Source organism: Macrotis lagotis, chromosome 2 (genome assembly GCF_037893015.1).
Source record: "Macrotis lagotis isolate mMagLag1 chromosome 2, bilby.v1.9.chrom.fasta, whole genome shotgun sequence".
Classification (NCBI taxonomy): Eukaryota; Metazoa; Chordata; class Mammalia; order Peramelemorphia; family Peramelidae; genus Macrotis; species Macrotis lagotis.
Genome location: NC_133659.1, coordinates 160448943 through 160471964, shown reverse-complemented (window position 1 = coordinate 160471964; position 23022 = coordinate 160448943).

Genomic DNA, 23022 nt, shown 5'->3' with positions numbered 1-23022 from the left:
CTCTCTGACAAAAATTGTTGGGAAAACTGGAAAATAGCATGGCAAAAACTAGGGACAGGCCCACATCTCACACCCTATACCAAAAAAAGGTCAAAAATGGGGAGAGAATTTAGACACAAAGAGGTATACTATAGATCAATTAAGAGAACAAAAAAAATAGAAATATGGAAATGAGAGAAAGTTATGACCAAGCAAGAAATGAAGTACTTTATAAATTGCAAAATGGATGATTTTCACTACATTAAACTAAATGGTTTTTCAGTAGTAAAACCAATGCTGCCAAAATTAGAAATATAACAGAAGGCTGGAAAACAATTTTCACAGTTGAAAGTTCTGATAAAGATCTCATTTTTTTTTTTTTAGGTTTTTGCAAGGCAAATGTGGTTAAGTGGCAAATGGGGCTTGCCCAAGGCCACACAGCTAGGTAATTATTAAGTGTCTGAGGCCAGATTTGAATGCAGGTAATCCTGACTCCAAGGCTGATGCTCTATCCACTGCACCACCTAGCCACCCCAAAGATCTCATTTCTAAATTATATAGAGAATTGTATCAACTTTATAAGGTTGCAAGTCATTCCCCAACTGATAAATGGTCAAAGGAGATGAATAGACAGTTTTCAAAAGAAGAAATTAAAGCTATATATATAATCATATGAAAAAATGCAACAAATCATTACTGATGGGAGAAATGCAAATTAAAAATACTATAAGGTTCCACCTCAAGGGAAAATGATCAATGTTGGGGAGTTTGAGACATTAATTCATTGTTGGTAGAGTTTTGAACTCATCCAGTCATTCTGGAAATCAATCTGAACTATGCCCAAAGAACAATAAAACTGATCATACCCTTTGACCCAGAAATACAAGTACTAGGCCTATATCCGGAAGAAATCATGCTAAATTGAAAAAGTCACACGTGTTCCAAAATATTTTTGTACTAGCAAATAATTGGAAATTGAGGGGATTACCATCAATTGGGGAATGACTAAACAAGTTGACGAATGTTATGGAGTTACTATTGTTCTATTAGAAACCATAATTGATCAGTCTCTGGAAAAGCATAGAATGAATTACAGGAATTCATGCAGAGCAAAGGGAGCAGAACCAAGAGAACATTCTACATATTAACAACAACACTGTGAGTTGATCAGTCTTTTCTTTTTTAAGATTTTTGCAAGGCAAATGGGGTTAAGTTGCTTGCCCAAGGCCACACAATTAGGTAGTTATTAAATGTCTGAGGCTGATTTGAACTCAGGTACTTCTGACTCCAGGGCGGGTACTCTATCCATTGCACCACCTGGTCGTGCAGTTGATCAGTCTTGATGGAGCAGTTTAGAGATCTAGGACAACCCTAGGAGACCAGCTATGGACAATGATGTCCCAATCCAGAGGAAGAAAAAAACCAAACCAAACCAAACAAAAAACCCTTCAGAATCTGAATGAATACTACATTCGCTTTTTGAAATTTTCTCTTATGTATTTCTTTCCTATCTCATGGTTTTCTTCAAAAATGAAATGTTAAACACAAATGTATATGTACAATATTCACCTGATGATGAGGGGAGGCAGAAGGGAAGGGAGGGCAGAAGGAAATTATGTAAATTGAAAATATGCATATGCATGTCGATGAATGTTGAAAAACTTTCATAACATGTAATTGGAAAAATAAAATAAAATATAATTTAAAAAAGAATTTTAAATCTAGTTCTTCCCCATTTTGAAGCAATTGTGTGATAAATATTAAGAGCAGAAAGAATAATTTCCTTTTGCTTTTCTTCTTTTCAATATTTTTCCTCATTCTTCTTGAGGGTATTGTCCATATCTGGTACAAGGATAGGATAAAGAGAGAAAGTGAAAGTAATATGTACAATCTGAAATTCCCTGATGTTTCAGATGAATTATCAGTTCCTGATCTATTGGGGTTTTTTTTTTTTTTGCAGTTTTCTTGTTAATAGGGTTAAATCTATAAGGTTTGTGTTGGTTTTTACCACATGAACCAGTTTCTGCAAAGGCAAATTTAGGAAGTTGTCTTAAATTGTACTGATCTTGTTAATTGCAGATTTTAACAGGATTATCTGAGGAATATTGGCAAATGACTTGGAACTATAGAAACAGATCTTTTAGAAGTCTCCTTCAGAACTGCCCTTAGAATAATACTTCCAAAATGTACAAGGAAAGATGTTTCTAAGGATCAGACAACTATATAAAACATCAGGGATTCAATATAAGATTTGCTAAATGAACATTGGGGATGTGTTGAGTTACAAGGTGATGATATCATTTAATAGTGATGATCACTTTTGTATTACTTTGACTTTTTTCTTTCACGGTGTTAATGTTTGTTTGTAAGATAAGTATCCAATATCTCCGCTCTTATTTAGGACCAGGGCCATTCTTCCTGCAACTTTATGGTCAATTGCAAGTTTTTTTTATGTTAACTACATCTGACCAAAGCTTGATTTATGGAATAATAATTTTTAAGTTTTCATCATTCCTCAAATGGAAATCAAATGGAAGTTTCAGTCTTCCCAGAATGATTTAGTTATTATGCTAGATAACTGTTCAATAGAGGATTTCCTTAACACTGATTCTTGGTTATCCTGGTAATACATGAATCTGCACTCTCAAGATAAATTCATGATGAGCCCTCTAAATAGTTTAATTTATAATCTGATTTAGATTACTTATAGAGTCTATTTAACAAAATTTGATTTTTTATGGAATATGAGATTATGACTGATTAACTTTTATGACATTAAAGTAAACATAGAATTATGAATTTTGTAATACTTTGGGTCATTATGCAATTGTTTCCTGTTTTAAAGACCCCTATTTTATAACCACTAATACCTACTCAAATAGATTTGGCACAAGCAGCAGAAATTAGGATGATACATTTGAGGTTAGAGGAAGATATAGGTCCAATAGTGATGCTGCACCATGAGAGGGGTTGTGCAGAATTAACTATGCTTAATCAGTCTAGGTGAACCCATCTTAAAACTTTTAAAAAACCTTTTAAGTACCAAGAAGCTATCTTGCATAAAAGAGTGGGATGTACATACTTCCTAATTTCATCTCATCATAATTATGTGAACCAATAAAAAGGCAGCACTAATCCCTTCTGCTTTTCATCTTCCAATCAGAATACTTTTGCTTTTAAATGGAAGTTGCTTACTCCTATTATAAATAGTATCATTTCTCAAAGGAGACTGACTCACTTAGTGTTTACTGCTTTGGAGTACTGAATAAAATCCTTTTAAGTTTTTTTTCCTGAGTTTGTCTCATTAACCAGGGCAAAGTTCTGTATAAATACTTTTTCTTTAATATATTCTTTTGAATTCTTGTTAAAAATTTGCACATGTTTTGAGAACTACTAATTCATATCTTTGATATCAGAATTTATGTTCATGTCCTTTTAACTAGGTTTCATCTGAAAGTTTTTTCTGTTTCCTTCCCTCCACTTTCTTACTTTTAATGAGACTTGGCTCTTCTTGATGACACAATCTACTTGGCTGCCCTTTCCAGCATTTCTACTCATACTGTTCCACCACTATGAAACTTACATATGTTATAGCAGTTGGAATACTCCTTATTCCTCATTAGCATTTTAGGGATCTTCATCCAAAAATCTCTTCTTTTTTGAGATTTTGTCAATTCATGTTTATGATCTTATCTAGATTCTGGAAGCTACTGCCTATAGATCTTCAAGATATTCTTTTTTCTTCAATGAGTTCTGTGCTTGGTTCTGCCCATTTCCTACATATGCCCTCATTCTAGACTTCAACAAACATAATAATCCTCCTTCAAACATCCTAGCTCCCAATTTCTCTTCTAACTTATTTCACATGTTCTATTCTTCTGCCCTGCCACAGTTAAATATAAAGCTCTCTATGTATAGAACTATACACACATACATACATATATATGTATATGTAGACTTTGATATTGTCATTACCACAAGTATTTTATATGTTCAAAGTGTTCATAAATCTTAAATTCCTTCTTCTAATCTCTTGGCATTTTACCTCTCCCCCAGCACTGGAATTAAAAATCCTGTTTTTCATTCTCATTGTGACCTCCAATCTTTTCACTCCTTAGTTCCTTCTCAAGTAATCAGTTCACCATTTGCTGGACTTAATTACCTTTTCCATTTTTGAAGACTTTTATAAAACAGTTCAATTGTACATATTTTCTTCTCTCCAAACTTTTCTTTATACTTTGAAAGATATTGTTCTGTCAAAAACTAAGGTTAGATTATTAAAATTATGCACTGCCTTTTCTCCTCACGTGCTACTTAACAAAGCTGAGAAAAAATTCACAAATTCATGCTGATTGGTCCACTGATATGTTGCATAATATTATGGAGATCCCATTGCAATAATGCAATCTTTTTATACCTCCCTCAATTAATTCTATATTTTATTCACCATAAACCTTTTTTTCAAATCTTTGTATTCTTCCTTAAACATCACAGTCTTTTCTTCTATTTTCTCAGCTTAGTCTTCCTTTATATTTTACTGAAATTAATTAAATTTAAAGAATTCACATTTCTCATTTCTGCCTCATTTCATATTATTCATATTGTTTCTGTCAATAATTTCTTCTTTACATATTTTTCGTGTTAAGAATGTGATCCATTTCCATGCAAAGACAAAACCTATATTTGAGCAAGTTATTCCATTCCATCTAGCTCCTCCTAACAGATTGTCCCCTGATGATTCTTATTATCTCTCTTATCTTCAACCTCTCCTTATCCTCTGGTTGCTTCTCTGATGCCTACATACATGTCCATATCTCCTCCATTATCACAAAACCAATTTATTTAATCTGCTCATCTCTGCTAGCTCTTATCTGAAATCTCTCTTCCTTTTTGTGGTTACAGATAACTCCATTGTTTCTTTTCATTCTCTTCTTAACTGTGCATTCGATTTCCCTCCTCATCATTCACCTGAAACTATTCTTTCCCAAGTTATATTGATCTATTAATTGTCAATATAATACACATTTCCCAATCTCATCTTACTTTATCTCTATCCAGTCTCTTAACATTGATGATCACCTTCTCCTTGCTACTCTCTTTTAAATTTTCATGACACTATTCTCTTCTAGTTTTCTTAGTGGTCTGACTGCTTCTCAGTGTCTTGCTGAATTTTCATGACCAACCCCTCCATACACACAACTTGGGGGGGGGTCCTAGTGCTTATACTATTTCACTTGGTGATCTCATCAGCTTCTTTAATTTAAACAATTATTTCTATGTAGGTGACTTAGATCTATTGGAACACCTCTAAAAAAGTTGGTGGCTTGATTATGAACATACTGTCATGACTTCCACATCAATAATGAATCATTTCTTAGTCATCAAATTATGATCAATTTCTATTAGTATGCTTGTGTGTGTGTGTGTGTGTGTGTGTGTGTGTGTCTTTAGTTCAGCTTGTGTATGTGTGCACATTACATTCTCCAGTTTCTCCCAATATTTTCTGAAAGAATATATTGAAGATATATAGTTGTAGGACATCTGTTTGCTCTAATATTCCTTGATTAGTCCTCATTTTTCTGCATTTAGTATTGCTTTATATAAGATTAAGATTAAGGAATGGTGATTCCTGCTTTTTAGCATTCTGTTGATACACCAGAAAATCTATTTTAGTTCATTAATTTAGTTTTGAATGAAAGCTTAAATGGATCAATAGTCAATGAACATTTGTTTAGATCTATTATATGTCAAATGTTGAGCTAAGTATTAGAGACACTAATGTGTGCAAAAGGCAGTTGCTGCTTTCAAGGAGTTCACAATCTAATGGGGGAGACAATAAGAAAATAAGTATGTACAAAGATGCTTTATAAAAAATAAATAGGAAATGATTGCGTTATAAAGCACTAGAATTAAGAGGAAAAGAATTTTTTTAAGTTTATTTTATTTTTAAATTTTCCCTAGCCTCATGCAAAAGCAAGTTTCAGCATTTACTTTCAAAACCTTTAGTTCTAAATTTTCTCCCTTCCTCCCACCCTATACCCCACATTGGGAAAGCAAGTTGCTTGGTGTAGGTTAAAAATTTGTAGCCATGAAAAACTACTATAAAAGACGTTTTGTAAAAGTAAGCATAATTCTCCCTGTCCACCCCACCCCGAAAGAGAAACTTTAAGAAAAATAAAGTGAGAAAAAATAAGCTTTGATTTGTATTTCAGGCACTATCTTCTCTGTCTTTGGGATGGATAGCATTCTTTATCGTAAGTCTATCATAGAAATTGCTTCAGCAATTTTTCCCCACAGTTGCCATTGCTAACTATTTTCCCCTCCATCATATCCCCTCCATTCCCATTTATACTATTCTCTCTTTTCTTTCACCCTGTCCCTCCTAAAAAGTGAATTGAATCTGACTACCCTCTCTTCTATCACACAACATCCCCCTCCCCTCCCCTCACTTTTCTCCCATCTCTTTCCTCTTCTATTTTCCTCTAGGGGAAGATGGATTTCTATATCAAGTTGAGTCTGTATATTATCCTTTCTCTGAGCCACTTCTGATGAGAGAGGCTCACTCATTCTTCTTCACCTTCTTCTTCCATTCCATTTCTAACTGCTCTCATAAATGAGAAGGTTCATATGAATCATCAGTATCATCTTTCCAAGGAGGAATACAAGCAGTTTAACATTATTTTTGTTTTTGTTTTGCTTTGTTTTTGCAAGGCAATGGAAGCTAAGTGACTTGCCCAAGGCCACACAGATAGGTAATTATTGTCTGAGGCCAGATTTGAACTCAGATTCTTCTGACTCCAGGGCTGGTGTTCTATCCACTGCACCACCTAGCTGCCTCAGCTTAACATTATTAATTCCCTCATGATTTGCCCTTCCCATCCACTCTCTTTTTGCTTAGCCTGAGCCCTGTACTTGAATTTCAAACTTTTTATCCAGATCTTTTCATTTCATCAGTAATATTTGAAAGTTCATGATTTCATTGAATGCCCATCTTTTATTCTGAAAGAGTATGTTCATTTTTGCTGGATAGTTGATTCTTGGTTATAATCCAAGCTCTTTTGACTTTTGGAATATCATATTCTAAGGCCTATGAGTCCTTAATCTAGAAGCTACTAAATCTTGTGTTATCCTGAATATAACTCCATAATATTTGAATTGTTTCATTCTGACTACTTGGGATATTTTCTCCTTGACATGGGAATTTTGAAATTTGCTTAAGATATGTATGGCAGTTTTCATTTTGGTGTCTCATTCAGGAGGTGACAATTTTCTTGGAGAATTTCTTGAAAAATGATGTCGAGGCTCTTTTTATTTTTTGGTCATGACTGAGGTAGTCAAATAATTTTTAAATTAACTCTCCTGGACCTGTTGTCCAGGTCAGTTGTTTTTCCAATGAGATATTACACATTGTCTTCTAGTTTTTCATTATTTGGGTTTTGTTTTATTGTTTCTTGATTTCGCTTAGTCATCAGCTTCCCTTAACTCTATGCTACATTTGAAGGAATTATTTTCTACAGAGAGATTTTGTATCTCTTTTTCTATCTGGTCAATTCTGCTTTTTTTTTTTTACATTTTTTTTAGGTTTTTGCAAGGCAAATGGGGTTAAGTGGCTTGCCCAAGCACACAACTAGGTAATTATTAAGTGTCTGAGACTGGATTTGAACCCAGGTACTCCTGACTCCAAGGCCGCTGCTTTATCCACTATGCCACCTAGCCACCCCCAATTCTGCGTTTTAAGGTATTTTTCTCCTTATTGGCCTTTTGTTTTTTGCTTTTTCTATTTGACCCAAATAGTTTTTTTAAGATGTCATTTTCTTCAGTTTTTTTTGTGACTCTTCACCAAGCTGTAGATTTAGTTTTCATGATTTTCCCACATGACTCTCATTTCTTTCCCCAATTTTTCTTCTATCTCCTTTACTTAATTTTCAAAATCTTTTTTGAGTTCTTTCATAGCCTGAGATGAATTCCTACTTTTCTTGGAGACTTTGGATTCAGAAACTTTGACTTAGTTAAGTTCTGAGTGTTTATTTTGACCTTCCATAGGATCAAAATAATTGCTAGATTCTTTTTCTTCTGTTGTTTGCTCATTTCCCCAGTCTATGACTTGATTTTAACTCTTTGTTAATGTGGGATTCTGCTTTCATATGCACTGTCCCAAGTTTATAAAGGGTTTTGCAACTGTTTTCTGAGCCACCTCCCCCCACTCCCCACCCCAGGAACCAGCAAGTTTTAATGCTCTGCTGGCCTGTGCTCTGGTCTGAGAAGTGCCACTAGCATGTTTTTTGCCCTGAAACCAGGAGGAGAGTCCCCGTTCTGCTGCAGGCAGTAAGTTCCATGGTGCTTCTGCTTCTTTTCCCAAGACTGATGCCCCAGACTGAGACCTGGATATGAGTATAGGTGAAGTAACAGAGTACTACCTCAGGGATAGCAAAGAGACCTCTGCAATCTCCCCAGACCCCCTTACTGACTATGGGATGATTGTGCTAGAAGCAATTGTAAAGTGACTCCCTGTTGGGTGGTCCTCCGTCCCTTGGTATCAGATCTGCTCTGAGACCCACGTTGTCATGGGCTCTACTCTCACTCTGGTTTGGCAGAGTGTTCCTGCTGTCCTTCCCAATTGTCCTTGACAAGTTGTGGCCAAGAAGTTTGGAAACCTCACTGCTGCCATGAACCCGAGTAACCCCAGGGACTGAGGAATCCCCAGGACTGTTCTTGGATGACTGGATCCAGTTTGCTCCATTGTGGCCCAGGCTGCATTGTATACCTTTTCTCACCTCATTGCAACAGACCCTTCTTGTGTATCTTCCAAGTTGTCTTGTGCTAGAAAATTGTTTCACTCAGTCTTCTTGTGGGTTCTGACACTCAAAAATTTAATTAGAGTCATTATTTAAAGGTATTTGGAGTAGTTTGGGGGATAACTCCCTGGAGTCCCTGCCTTTACTCTTCAGTCTTTGAGTAAAAGAATTCTTAAGAAAATAGGATTTTAAATTAATTTGAAAGGACACTTGAGAATGTAGGAAGAGGTCCTGAAGAGGGAATTCTCAGTATGAGAAAGTCATGAAAAAATACCCAGAGCTGAGAAAGGCAGTATTTTTTTGTTTGAACAGCAAAAAAGACAATGTAACTGGAATGACAAATATTTGACCGAGAGAAAAGCGTAAAAAAAGATATAGAAAAGAAAAAGGGACTAGTTTATGAAGAATTTTGAAATGCTTTTTGGGGGGGGGAAGAATATATTTTTCATTTTCATGTATTCTGCCATTTTCCTACATTAAGGAAAAATTCACTCCATTCAAACTCATAAATAACTATATTTCTTTTCCTTTCTATCATATATTATTTTTACACTAACTTGATTAACCCAGGACTACTTTCCCAGAACCTTCTTTCATTGACTTTCTGGCTCTCCGGAGGACATTTACTGCTACTACTGTTTCAAATACTATTGTCCTCCCTTGGTATGCTAGCTACTAACAATTAATCAGAGAATCACTTTTTTAAAAAAAATCAAAATATGACTAAAGGTAGTTTAACAAAAGCAATAGTGATAAAAAATACTCCCTCCCCCCAAACCCAAAAAATGCTTGAGGTTCATTCTCCCAGAAATATGCACATTGTCTATGAAAAGAATAGACACATTTTGGAAATTGTGGGATTAATAGAATTACTTTTCTCCCTCAGTAGAATCCTCTTTTAGGTCTGCAGAAATTCAAGTCACTATAGAAATGAATTCATTTTAAGACTCATTGCTATTCTGGTGGTATTCTAGATGTTCTTATGAAAAGTTTCAGGGTCTATTCTCCAGATCACCTTTGAAGTTGTTCTTTGATTTTTCTTTTTGTTGTTGTTGTTTTTTAATTTGAATATACAGAGGCAGAGATTCTTCTTTTTGCTATCCACCCTCTTCATTTAAATTTTGTTTCAACTGAAGCATTTTCTTCTCATTCTTGATGTGGTTTTACTGTGTATCTGGGTTGAGTTAGACTCTTATAATTTGGCATCTTTACAAGAACTTAACTGGATTTTCAAACTACTATCCTGTCTCCCCATTTGCCCAAATTTATTTCCTACTTCTCTGTAAAATTCTTACTTTAGTATTGTCCAGCTAATTTCCTTTCTGTCCTATGAATGTGAAATTTTCCTTTCTACTTTTTCCTTTCTTTAATAATATTTTTGTCTGAAAAGCCTTCCCTTTTCCTCTATACATATATGCTTCTTTTCCATACTCATAATTACCTTCTATGAAATCATTCATGATCACTCTGGTCCCCTTTTCTGATTATTTTCTCTGGGATGATACAGCTTTTAGTTTTATACTACGTTATTTAGCACTCTTCTTTTGAATGCCGGTTACATGTGTTTTAATGCTTTTCTCTTTAAACACCACTTAAGTGATTTAAAAGCAAGAGTAATATCTCCAATATCTTCTAGATCTTCCAGAATTCTTGCACAATGCTGGACATAATCACAGTAATTGCTAATACATTCACAAATACATATATGTGTGTCTCTGTGTTTGTGTATGTATATATATATATATATATATATATATATATATATATATATATATACACATGCTTAGAAATTTGTTGAATAGATGTTGCATATGAAAAAGTAGGTTATGAGATCTCTGGTCTACTTTGGAACGGATTTACCATAGAGGTAATAAAATCAGTGGTAAGAACACTGAATCTGAAGTCATAAAATATGTATTCTAATCTTGGCTTTGCTGCTTACTTGCTCTTTGGATTTGTATGTTGTTTATTCTATCTGGGATTCAATTACATGTGAAACAAGTAGATTTGAACTGGATAACCTCCGAAGTCTCTGTAAGGTCTAAAACTATGATCCTGTGATATGTAAGGTAAAAAAGGTTAGAGACTTTGAAAAAGTCTTAACCTATAATTATGAGAATCTTTTATTTCTTCCTAGGTCATTTTGAATCTGACTGACCAATGTATCTAAGAAATGGTTTCTAATAAAGAAATCTTTGGAATTGATTTCATCAACAGATTGTAATTGCAATCTTAGGAAATTCATTTCTCTTTTATCTATATATCTATATATCTATATATATATATACACACAATTTTATCTATGATCATAGGAGAAAACCCTTATTCTTATTCATTTGTACCTTATCAAGGCCTTGTTACTCCTTTCTAAAGGAATTCCCCAGACAGTTGCACTTTTAGGAATGAGAAATTTCCTTGGTGCTTTTGGTTGTAAAATTATGGTTTACCAGGTGTGAATGTTTTGGGCTCTATCCCTCTGCAGCACAGGTCTTTTGAGTAGTTTTCACATCATCACTATCAGTAAAAATAACTCAGTGTGTGCAGTGCTCAGAGCAATGGTTTCAAAGTACATCATCCCTTTCTTTATTCTATGTTGGATTCTCAGTTTATTGACAGAATGTAATATTCCCATATATATATGTATATATATGTTTATACTTATATAATAACACTAATTTTATAAGTAACTGAGACTCAAGCTATTGTGGTTTCAGTATTTATTCCACAATTATCTATGATTTTATGCTATTGAAATCCCTTTATGATATTGTTATTTGGAACTCATGACATGGAACAATATATACATCATATTTGTCATGCAAAAATACCACCACTAAATCCTTATTAATAGCTCTGGCTTCTTTCCTAGAATATCCCCTGAGATCAGAGTCACCAACCACTGTGATTCTTATGAGAAGTTTTATCTCTTTTCATTAGTCAGCTATATCTTTTAAAAAAATTTTGTGTGTCCCAAATTAGGAAGTTCTTGGATGATACATGTCTCTGCCTTCATGACAGTGTGGTTTCCAACTTTATGTCCCTTTGTGCTGATCAGCAGTATAATCAGTGTCTCCAGGATCTGTTTTTCTCAGAAATGGGAAAAAAAGTCATTTCCATGATTATATTAATATCTAGTTTTTGCTGGATTATTTCTCCTTGATCTAGTCCCCATATTAATTATTTTCATTTGTAGCAAGAAATTTCCTGTGAAGATGTGAATTTTGACCACCTAAATGATCATGTGCCACTGGTGGACTACAAATTGTTAGATGGAAAGACTCTTATTTCTTTAAAAAATTTACTGGCCTCCATACAGATGCTTGTATTACAGGACTAAAAATAAAGTTCTATGTATCTAGAGGTCATGTAGAATATATTCAAGTTTTTGTGAAAATATTTGGTGATAAGAATTTTTCCCTAATGATGGCTTTGGTGAATTCAAAAAGTTTTGCTATGTTTATTTATTATTACCATTTCTTTGATGAGATAAACTTTTATTTCTATGATTTGTTCTTTGATCCACACTATTTTATTATTTGATAGCTAACTTTTATACAATCTTTGAATATATTCAAAAGAGTTTTTCTATTTTTCTCACTAGATTATCACAAATACCTTTTTAATGAAGCGTTATTATTATCTCAATTTTATAAATGGAGAAATTGAGGGGAAAGGGAGTTAAAGTATTTATCAAGTGTTATAGATAAAAAAGGAGTTATTTTAGAGCAATATAGTTTATTTTCTTTTTTCCAATTACATGCAAAAGTAGTTTTCAGCATTCATCCTTCTGTAAATTTTTGAGTTCCACATTTTTAAAATTTAAATTTAATTATTTTTCCAACTATATGCAAAGATAATTTTCAACAATCCTTTTTCTTGGGGGGGGGAAGGTTTGAGTTTCACAGTATTCTCCCTCCTCCCTTCCCATGTTTAACTATGTTAAACAAATTTCCGTAATAGTCATGTTGTGAGAGAAGGTTCAGAACAAAAAGGATAAAAATGAGAGTGAAAAAACCATAAAACACACAAAAATTTTAAAAATTAAAAATAGTAAACTTTGATCTTCACACAGACTTCACAGTTCCTCTTTGGGATGTGGATGGTATTTTCTATCACATGTCCTTTGGAATTATCTTTGATTATTATACTACTAAGATGAGTAAATTCATCATAGCTGATCATCATCCAATATTACTGTTAATATGCAAAGTCTTCTAGTTCTGCTCACTTCATCCACCATCAGTTCATGCAAGTCTTTCCAGCCTTTTCTGAACAGAACAATAGTACTTGATCACACTTTGATGCCACAATTTTTTCTAGGCATGTTCCAATTGATGGGCATCTTCTCAATTTCAATTTTCCACTATAAAAAGCTGCTTAAAATATTTTGGAATCCATGAGGCTTTTCCCATTTTTATGATCCCTTTGAGATATAGATCTAGTAGTGGTATTGCTTGATTTTTATTTTTCCCCTTGGGCATAGCTCTAAATTACTCGCCAGAATTGCTGGAACTAGTCCCAACTCCACCAACAATTCATTAGTGTGCTGGTTTTCCCATATCCCCTATGGCCTTGATCATTTATTTTGTCATCTTGGTCACTCTCATAGGTCTGATGTGGTACCTCATAGTTGATTTAACTTTCATTTCTCTAGTCAGTAATGATTTAGAGCATTTCATCTATCAATTGAAGAAAAATTGTAATCATAAATTTGATTCATTTCTCTAAAAACTGAGCCCTTTATCAGAAATACAAACTGTGAAAATTTGTTCCTAACTTCTTGGATTCTTTCTAATATTAGGTGTATTGGTTTTATTTGTGCAAATTTTTTTAACTTTAATATAGTAGAAATCATTCATTTGCAATTTATAAAGTTCTCTATCTCTTCTTTGGATATAAACTTCTCCCCTCTCCAAATATTTGCCAGATCAGATATTTTCTTGGTCTCTTAATTAGTCTAAGGTATCACCCTTTATGTTTAAATCCTGGACCCAGTTCTACCTTAGTTTCATAGAGGGTGTGAGATGTTGGTCTATGCTTAGTTTCTGCCATTCTATTTTCCAGTTTTCCCAGCAGTTTATGTTAAAGAGTGAGTTCTTATCCTAGAAGTTGGAGTCTGAGTTTGTTGAATTGTAGGTTACTGTAGTTATTTAATAATGGTTTTTGAATTTTTTCCACTGCTCCACCACTTTATTTATTTATTTATCAATCTATCTATTTATTTATTCATTCACTTATTTGCTTATTTATTTATTCATTTGTTCGTTCATTCATTCATTCATTCATTCATTCATTCATTTTTGTGCAAGGCAATGGGGTTAAGTGGCTTGCCCAAGGCCAAACAGTTAGGTAATTATTAAGTGTCTGAGGCCAGATTTGGACTCAGGTACTACTGACTCCAGGGCTGGTGCTCTATCCACTGCGCCACCTAGCTGCCCACCATCACACTATTTCTAAGGCAGTACTAAACAGTTTTGATGACTGCTGTTTTATAAAATACTTTTATATCTGATATTGCTAGATCACTTTCTTTTGCATTTTTTCATTAATCCCCTTGATATTCTTGACCAGATAAATTTTGTTACTATTTTTTCTAACTCTATAAAATAATTTTAGTGGTTTGATTGATATACACTAAATAATTTAATTTAGGTAGAATTGTTGCTTTTATTATATTAACTTGTCATAACCATGAGCACTAGACATTTTTCCAGTTTTTTAGGTCTGATTTTATTTGTGTGAAAAGTGTTTGGTAATTGTGCTCATATAGTTTTTGAGTTTATTTTGGAAGATAGATTTTTAATGTATTTTATGTTGTCTATAGTTTCTTTAAATGGAATTTCTCTTTAACTCTTGCTGTTATGCTTTGTTGGTAATATTTAGAAATATAAAACATTATGTGCTTATTTCATATCCTATCACTTTGCTAAAGTTTCTAATTATTTCAAGAACTATTTTAATTGATTTTCTAGGATTCTCCTAGATGTCCTAGATGTCCTAGATTCTCTCATGTCATCTGCAAAGAATTTTGTTTCATCATTGCCTATTCTAATAATTTCTTTTTCCTTTTATTCTCTCATTGTTAAAGCTAACATTTTTAATACAATATTGAAAAAGTGCAGTGTTAATGAGCATCCTTTTTTTCACTCCTGGTCTTATTGGGAATGCTTCTAGATTATCTCCATTACATATAATGTTTGCTGATGCATTTGGATAGATACAGCTTATCATTTTAAGGAAAACGCCAGTTATTTCCATGCTAATGTCTTTGATAGGAATGAATTCTCAATTTTGTCAAAAGCTTTTCCAGTTTCTATTGAAATTATCATATGATTTCTGTTAGGTTTTTTTATTGATATGGTCAGTTAAACTGGTAGTTTTCCTAATATTGAACCAACCCTGAATTCCTGGTATAAATTCTCCCTGATCATAGCATATTATCCAGTTATAACTTGCTGTAATTATTTTATTAATATTTTATTTAAAATTGTTGCCATCAATATTTATTGGTGAAATTGGTCTATAATATTCTTTCTCTGTTTTGACTTTTCCTGGTTTAGATATCAGCACCATATTGGTGTTATGGAAGGAATTTGGCAGTACCCCACCTATATATCAAAATATTTTTCAAATAGTTTACATAGAATTAGAATTCATTCTCTTTAAAATATTTGTTAGAATTCTCTTGTAAATCCATATAGGCTTAAAGATTTTTTCCCTTAGGGAATTCATTGATGATACTTTTCCATTTTTTTGAAAAAATGACTAAGTATTTAATTCCCTCTTCTATTAAGCTGGGCAATTGATATTGATAAATAAATATTCATTCATTTCACTTAGAATGTCAAAATTATTGGCATAGTTGGGCAAAATAGCTCCAAAATATTACTTTAATTTTTCCTCATTGGGGGGTGTACTTTTCAGTTTCAAGACTGGGAATTGCTTTCTTCTTTCTTTTGTTAAATCAGATTAATCAACCTTTTATTTATTTTATTGGTTTACCCCCCCCCAACCCTGCATTTTATTTATTGGTTCAATAATTTTCTTTCTTTCCTTTTTATTGTTTTCTTAAAATTTATTTTATTTTCATCCATTTGTACTTGCATATTTCCAAGTTACAAGATTTCCCTCTCCCCTTCCTTCCCACCCCCCTCCCCTCAGTAGGGAACAGTCAGGTTAGCATTTTACATACATATTTTGTGAAATTTATTTACTAATTAATAATTGAGAAATTAGGATTAAGGGAAAGAGATACATAAGAGATACTTTTTATAAAGTGCTCATGAGATTTGGTAGGGTTTTTTTCCTGTCTAAGTGTTTTGTTTTGTTTTGTTTTCCTCTGGTTGCAGACAATATAGTCCATAACCAGTCTAATATAGTTGTCCAAGTTATCTGGACTGTTGAGAGGAGTTGATTCCATCAAGGTTGTTCATCTCATAATGTTATTGATGTGTACATTGTTCTCTTTCTCTTCTCTGTTAGCTTAGCATCAGATCCTGTAAGTCTTTTCACACTTTTCTAGAGTCCAACCATTTATGTTCTTATAGAACAATAGTATTCCATAGTATTCATGTACCATAATTTGTTTAGCCATTCCTCAATTGATGGGCATCCTCTCAATTTCTAGTTCTTTGTCACTACCAAAAAAGCTGTTATGAATATTTTAGAACATGTAGGACTTTTCCCATTTTTTTACATTTTCTTCTAAATATAGTCCTAGAATAGGAATTGCTGGGTCAAAGGACATGAACGTTTTAATGCACTTTGGGCATAGTTCCATATTGCTCTCCAGAAAGGCTGGATATGTTCACAACTCCACCAACAAGGCATCAATGTCCCAATCCTCCTATAACTTCTCCAACATTGTTTATCTTCCCTTTTTCTCATTTGGGCTAATCTAATAAATGTGAGATGATACATCATTGTTGTTTTAACTTTCATTTCTCTAATCAATAGCAATTTGGAGCATTTTTTCATATGATAACATATAACTTTAATTTCATCATTTGAAAACTGTTCATTATCCTTTGACCATTTATCAATTGAATAGTTTAATAAGTTTCTTACTTTTGATTTGATTAATCTTCTTTTGATTTTCAGAATTTCTAATTTGGTATTTAATTGCTATTTTTAATTTGTTCTTTTTCTAGTTCTTTTTAATTGCATGAGCAATTCTTTCATCATCTTTTTTTCTCTATTTTATTTACATAAGCATTAGATTTATACAATTCCCCTAATAACTGCTTTGGATATATCCCTCAAATTCTGTTATGTTATCTCAATATTATCATTGACTTAAATGATTTCTATGACTTTTTGTTTGATCCACTCATTTTTTAATATTGGGTTATTTAGAGACAGGTGGCACAGTGATTAGAGTACTGGCCCTGGAGTAAGGTGGATCTGAGTTCAAATAAGGCATCAAACACTTAATAATTACCTAGCTATGTGATCTTGGGCAAGTCACTTAATCCCATTGCCTTGCAAAAACAAAGAAAAAATATTAGGTTGTTTAGTTTCCAATTAATTTTATTCTATCGTTCTTCAATCCTTTATTAAAGTAATTTTTATTGCATCACTATCTGAAAATGATTTATTTAATATTTCTGCCTTTCTGCATTTACTTGTGAATTTTTTTTTGCCTTAATGCATGGTCAATTTTAGTGTAGATTCTGTGTACCACTGGAAAAAAATGTATATTCCATTCTATCCCTATTCAATTTTCTTCAGAGATCTATAATACATATCTTAGTTAAAATTCTATGCATCTGTTTATCTTTATTCTTGTTTATTTCATGTTATTATTTATCGAATTCTTTCTTTGTCTTTAACTAATTTAGCTTCTCTAAGAATTTGAATGCTATACTACTTAGAAATTGTATTATTATCCATAATTGTATTAATATCCATTGTCTGTGGTATTAGTATTAGAATATATGACTAGTATTAGTATTAGTATTAGTATCCATTGTCTGTGGTACCTTTAGGAAAATGAAATTTCATTCCTTACCTTTTTTAATGAGATCTATTTTTGTTTTTGCTTCATCTGAAATAAGGATTTCTATCCCTGTTTTTTTTTTTTTTTTTCATTTCAACTCAAACATAATTTATTCTGCTCCAGTCTTTTATCTTTATTCTGGCTACTAGTTTGGTTTAAAGAGTTATCACCTAATCTGATTTTCTACTATATTCATTGTACTTAATTCTGAATTTTGGGCTATTTATGACATGTAAATATATTTAGTAAATCACTAAGACCTGTTACCACTGTGAACATTCAAAAGAAAAGTTGTTTTTAAGACAGTTTTCAACATTGGTTCCAAAAGTGTTTGAACAATGAGAGCACTGGTAAAATAAAGGATATATAATCTTCCTTGATAAGTACTTTGAAGGGGACAGCACAGAGTTGAATTTATATTTTAGAAAATAAAGCCATAGAGCTGTTAAATATTTTGTATTTGGGTTTTCATTTGCCCATTTGTATTTTTTAAAGAGATTTTTAAAAAATTTTATTTAAGGCAATGAATGGAGTTAAGTGACTTGCTCAGGGTCACATAGCTAGGTAATTATTAAATGTCTGAGATCAGATTTGAACTCAGGTACTCCTGACTCCAGGGTCAGTGCTCTATCCACTGCACCACCTAGCTGCCCCTCCCATTTGTATTTTTAAGGGATTTATTTTCGTCAGTCAATTTTTGTGATTCCATTTGCTAGATGTTGAATTTCTCTTGCATTTCTTTTCCCAAATTTTCTATTTGATTTAAAAAACTTTTTGAGTTCTTCCAAGAAATCTTTTTGGATTGGAGGTCAATTCTTAGTCTCCTCTGCTACTTCAAATATGGTACATTTTTCTGCCATCCTCTTCTGAGATGGTATTTTGCTAGTCTTTACCTCTAAGGTAACTTACTATAGTCCTGGCTTTTCTCTTTTCTTTCTCATTATGTGTTTTCTTATTGGGTGCTGTCCTAAGAGTTTTGTGTTGAGGGAGGGGCCCAGTTTTGTTTTCTGAACAATTGGTCTTGTTGGAGCCTTCCTAACTGGTCTCTTGTGCCTTTGGCCTATTGTGCTGGGACTTGAGTTACCTTTGTTGCAGATCTCTTCCATAGCTGGAGAACCTTTGACTGGTCCCCTCCATGTCCTGTGCTTTCTGGATTTCAGTTCCTTGCATTGGACCCGCTCCCATTTCACTGGAGACAGACTCTTCTGGAAAATGCTCCATTCTATTCCTTTGTGGGTTCTGTGACTCCACAATCCATTTAGAGACTTGATTAATGTTTCTGAGTGACACCTAGGAGAGTTTAGGGAAATTCCTAATCTCTCTCTGCCATTTTGGTCTCCCCCCCCCATATAAAATAAGTTTTTGTGTCAGGATTTGAATTCTGATCTTTCTGAGTCCAAATCTGTCACATTTTCTATTGCTACTTATATACTCCACTCTAACCTCCATTTATAGTCAAATCCTTACTTAAGATGTGTTTTATTAATTTTTGCATGGGGCTTTGTTTAATGTTTATGCTTTTCTGTATTTGTTAATGACATTTTATGTCACAACACAAGAGCAGTTTTTCTAAAGTTGCTTTGCTATGCTAGATAATATTTTTCCTTCTTTTTATTCTAATTCAGCAATTGTCAGAGGTCCTTCATGGATGCTCTTTGTAAAAATGCTATTTGTTCTTTTAACTTTATTTTTTTAAAATTTTTTTGTTTAGATTTGACAGGGTGCATCAACTTTTTCTTCTTACTCCCCAAAGATGGCATGGTTGAAAGTTGCAGAGGAGCATTGCCTAGATATATAAAAAAGCTTTTCTTATTGGGATATGCATTAAAAAAATCATAGAACTTCTTTGGTAAGTGAGGAATTTTCTTCTTGCTAAAGATATTCAAGCAGAAACTAGATGATCATTTGCTGAAAATATTATATATATTATATAAAAATATTCTAGATATTTTATATAATATATATATATATATATATATATAGCATATACTTATATATGTTCATATTGTATAAATAAAATCCCTTATAGGTGTTTTATTCTGTGATACTGTGAATGAATGATTGAATGTATGCATGCCATCTTTTGTAGAACTGTGCTACATCTGTCAGTTTACTGTTCTTTTTATTCAAGCCTTGCAAATTCTGGAAGATCTTCTGCTTCTCCCCTCAAAGGCATAGACTGGAGAGGTTCTATACAGGGCCACAAGTTCATCTGAAGGGTTGTACATTCAGTCCTAACAGGATATATTTAAGAGCTTGGGGCTGAATATTCCTGAACAGGAATGGACAGAGCTTCTTCATACATGGTGCTCAGAAATATCTTCTTCTTTAATTAGCCACTAGGACTTCTAATTAATTACTCCATTTAACCTCTAAAATCCATGAGCTTTGGTGGTAAATCTTCTCTATTGGATTTGTTGTTCTTGTTTGTCCTTCACTCTCAAAGAAGACCATGAAACCAGGTAGGTGATCCTTTGACATGCATATGAATTGGATTTGAGTGGGGGTGGTGTTGCTGTGCTAAGTCATGAACCTCATTTTCTCCTCTAGAGCCATCTGGGTTCAGAGGCCAGATAAACTGGAGGTGACTCTAGTTGTGAAACAATCAGTGTTGTATGACTTGCCTAGGGTCATACACTAGTAAATGTTTGAGTTTGGATTTAAACTCAGGGCCAGTGCTCTATCAACTATCAAATGATTCTATTTGATTTACTATTTGGATGAAAGAATGAACTGAATGGTAACAATTCCCCTTGTTCACACTAATTCAGTTAAGAATGAGACTACCTGGGACAGCCAGATGGCATAGTGGATAGAATACCTGCCCTGAAGACAGGAGGACCTGAGTTCAAATCCGGCCTCAGACACTTAGTAATTGCTCAGCTGTGTGACCTTGGGTAAGTCATTTAATCCCATTGCTTTGCAAACAAAAAAGAATGAAGCTCTTCTGTCCAAGTCTACTAGACACCTTCCCCATCCATACTCTGATAAAAAAGAATATAAATGGTGGTTGATGGACATAGTAATTTAGAATCAACTGACAATCTAGATACTTTTATATACTCTACTTTTATATAACTCTAATCACTATCATTTTTTTCTTCCTGACATCAAACTCTTGACTCTTTGCCACTTCTATCTAATACTTTTGGTTTTAAATTCTAGGGTTATGTGGCATATATTTAACGGTTCCTCCACATGACCTAACTGGACAACTATTATACCCTTCAATGTTTTTTTCTCCAAGATAAACATCTTTAGATTCTAAAACTAATTCCTCTTATGATAGGGATTTAATCCTTTATCATCCGGGGTATCCTCCTCTAGACTCTCTTCAACTTATTAATGTTCTTCTTTGTGCTCAGAACTGAACGTGATACTATAGATATCATCTCAACAGGGCAGAGTATTGTTGGACACCTTTCTATTGGAAAGAACAAAATGAATCCTGTATATTTTTCATTGATCCTTTTTACAACTAATTGATTTTTTTCATAATTGTCTAAGTGATGCTTCTCTCTTTGAATTTAGTTAGTAATTCAGCTGATTTGTACTGGAGTTATATAGCTATCTCTTTTGTCAATCACTGTTTCATTGATGCTATTTTGTAGATGGACTCAATGAATACTTCTTAGTATTCCCAATTTTCAACCAATCATTGTTTCCCATGCCTTGGATATGCAACCAATCATATTTTTTTCCACTTCATGCTATTAGTTTTTCCACCTCATGCTATTAGCTAACCTATAAAAGTGTAGTCGTCTCTTTATTTGGAGTATAATGCTAGAAACTGAGGTAGTCATTGATCTATCATAGTCTTAGGATTCATATCATAAGAATAAAGTTCTTATCTTGCATAAAGAAGCATACCTCAATTTACCTTCTTGTTAAAATTAATTTATGGCAATTTTGATGATAGTGTTGGGAAATGAAAATGGTACAGTTTTTGATGCCATAGGAGAAATGAAATATAAGTGAAAATTTAGGTATGTGGCGAAGAAGTAAAGAAGTTCTTTTTGAGATTCCAAGTATTCCCATGTATGGCCTCAACCTAAAATATGTTCAGAATTTATGCTACTTGCTTTAAGACAAAATGTTGGGAAAATGCATAGATCAAAAAATTTTAGTCATGTGATCTTAAAATGTCACCTTCATTTAACAACTTATAATATGAATAAAGATAATGCCTAAAATTAATTAATTCAATGATTCATTCACTGTATTAGAAATACTTAGTTGTACATTTAATCTGGATTTTTTGGGGGATTATAAATCAGGTTGTTAAAAAATCAGTAAAATTTTTTAAAGCTGTTCATTTAAAAAATTTGGTGAATAATGATATTTAACTGTAAATTAGATATAGCAGTTATCTCTTTACTATGTCCTTTCCAGAATAATGCGGAGTTCTAAGATCTTACGAGCCCTGCAAATAAAGAAATAACAATGTCTTGTAACATTTAAGCTACTTTATTTTGAACTGACCATAGAATAGCAGTTGTGAATTTAAACTATATTTCCTAGTAATCTTAATGTAGGATTCATTTGTCTTACATGAATTCCCTCACAGCTTTGACATATTTTCCAATTCAGATAATTAGTCAGAATTCATAATCAATTCCAATTACCCATTTTTCTCAGTGTAAAGGAATATGTAATTGTCCAACTTCTATGTTTGACCCATTGAATATGTTTTGCCTTTTTGCTGGTTGAATAATGAACTTTGTTTTGTATTAATGCCTTTTCCAACTATGAGGATTGCAATTTTAAAAACTACTTGTGATAAAATATCATTTTATATGTCAATTTGGAAATGCATTTTACTAAATTAATATCATGCAATTAGTAAATTCATGATATGGTAAATGCTATTGTTGTGTTTCTAAATTTTCTTGTATTGGGACTTCTGAGAAACCACGGATAAATTTAAAAAGATGTTAAATTAGTCATTGAAAAATTTCAGTCTTTTTAATTGGATACTAAAGATTTCTGTTTTAAGGTTAAAACTATTTAGCATTTAAGGGCAGCTAGGCAGTGCAGTGGGTAGAGTACTGGCCCTGGAGTTAGGAGAACCTAAGTTCCAGCCTCAGACACATAATAATTGCCTAGCTGTATGACCTTGGCAAGTCATTTAACCCCACTGCCTTAAATTAAATAAACTCAGAATAACTAAAGGTTAAAAAAACTGTTTAGCATTTAACTGATAAAAATGAAGAATGATAATTGCTTTGTGGAAGAATAAAAGTGAGGAGA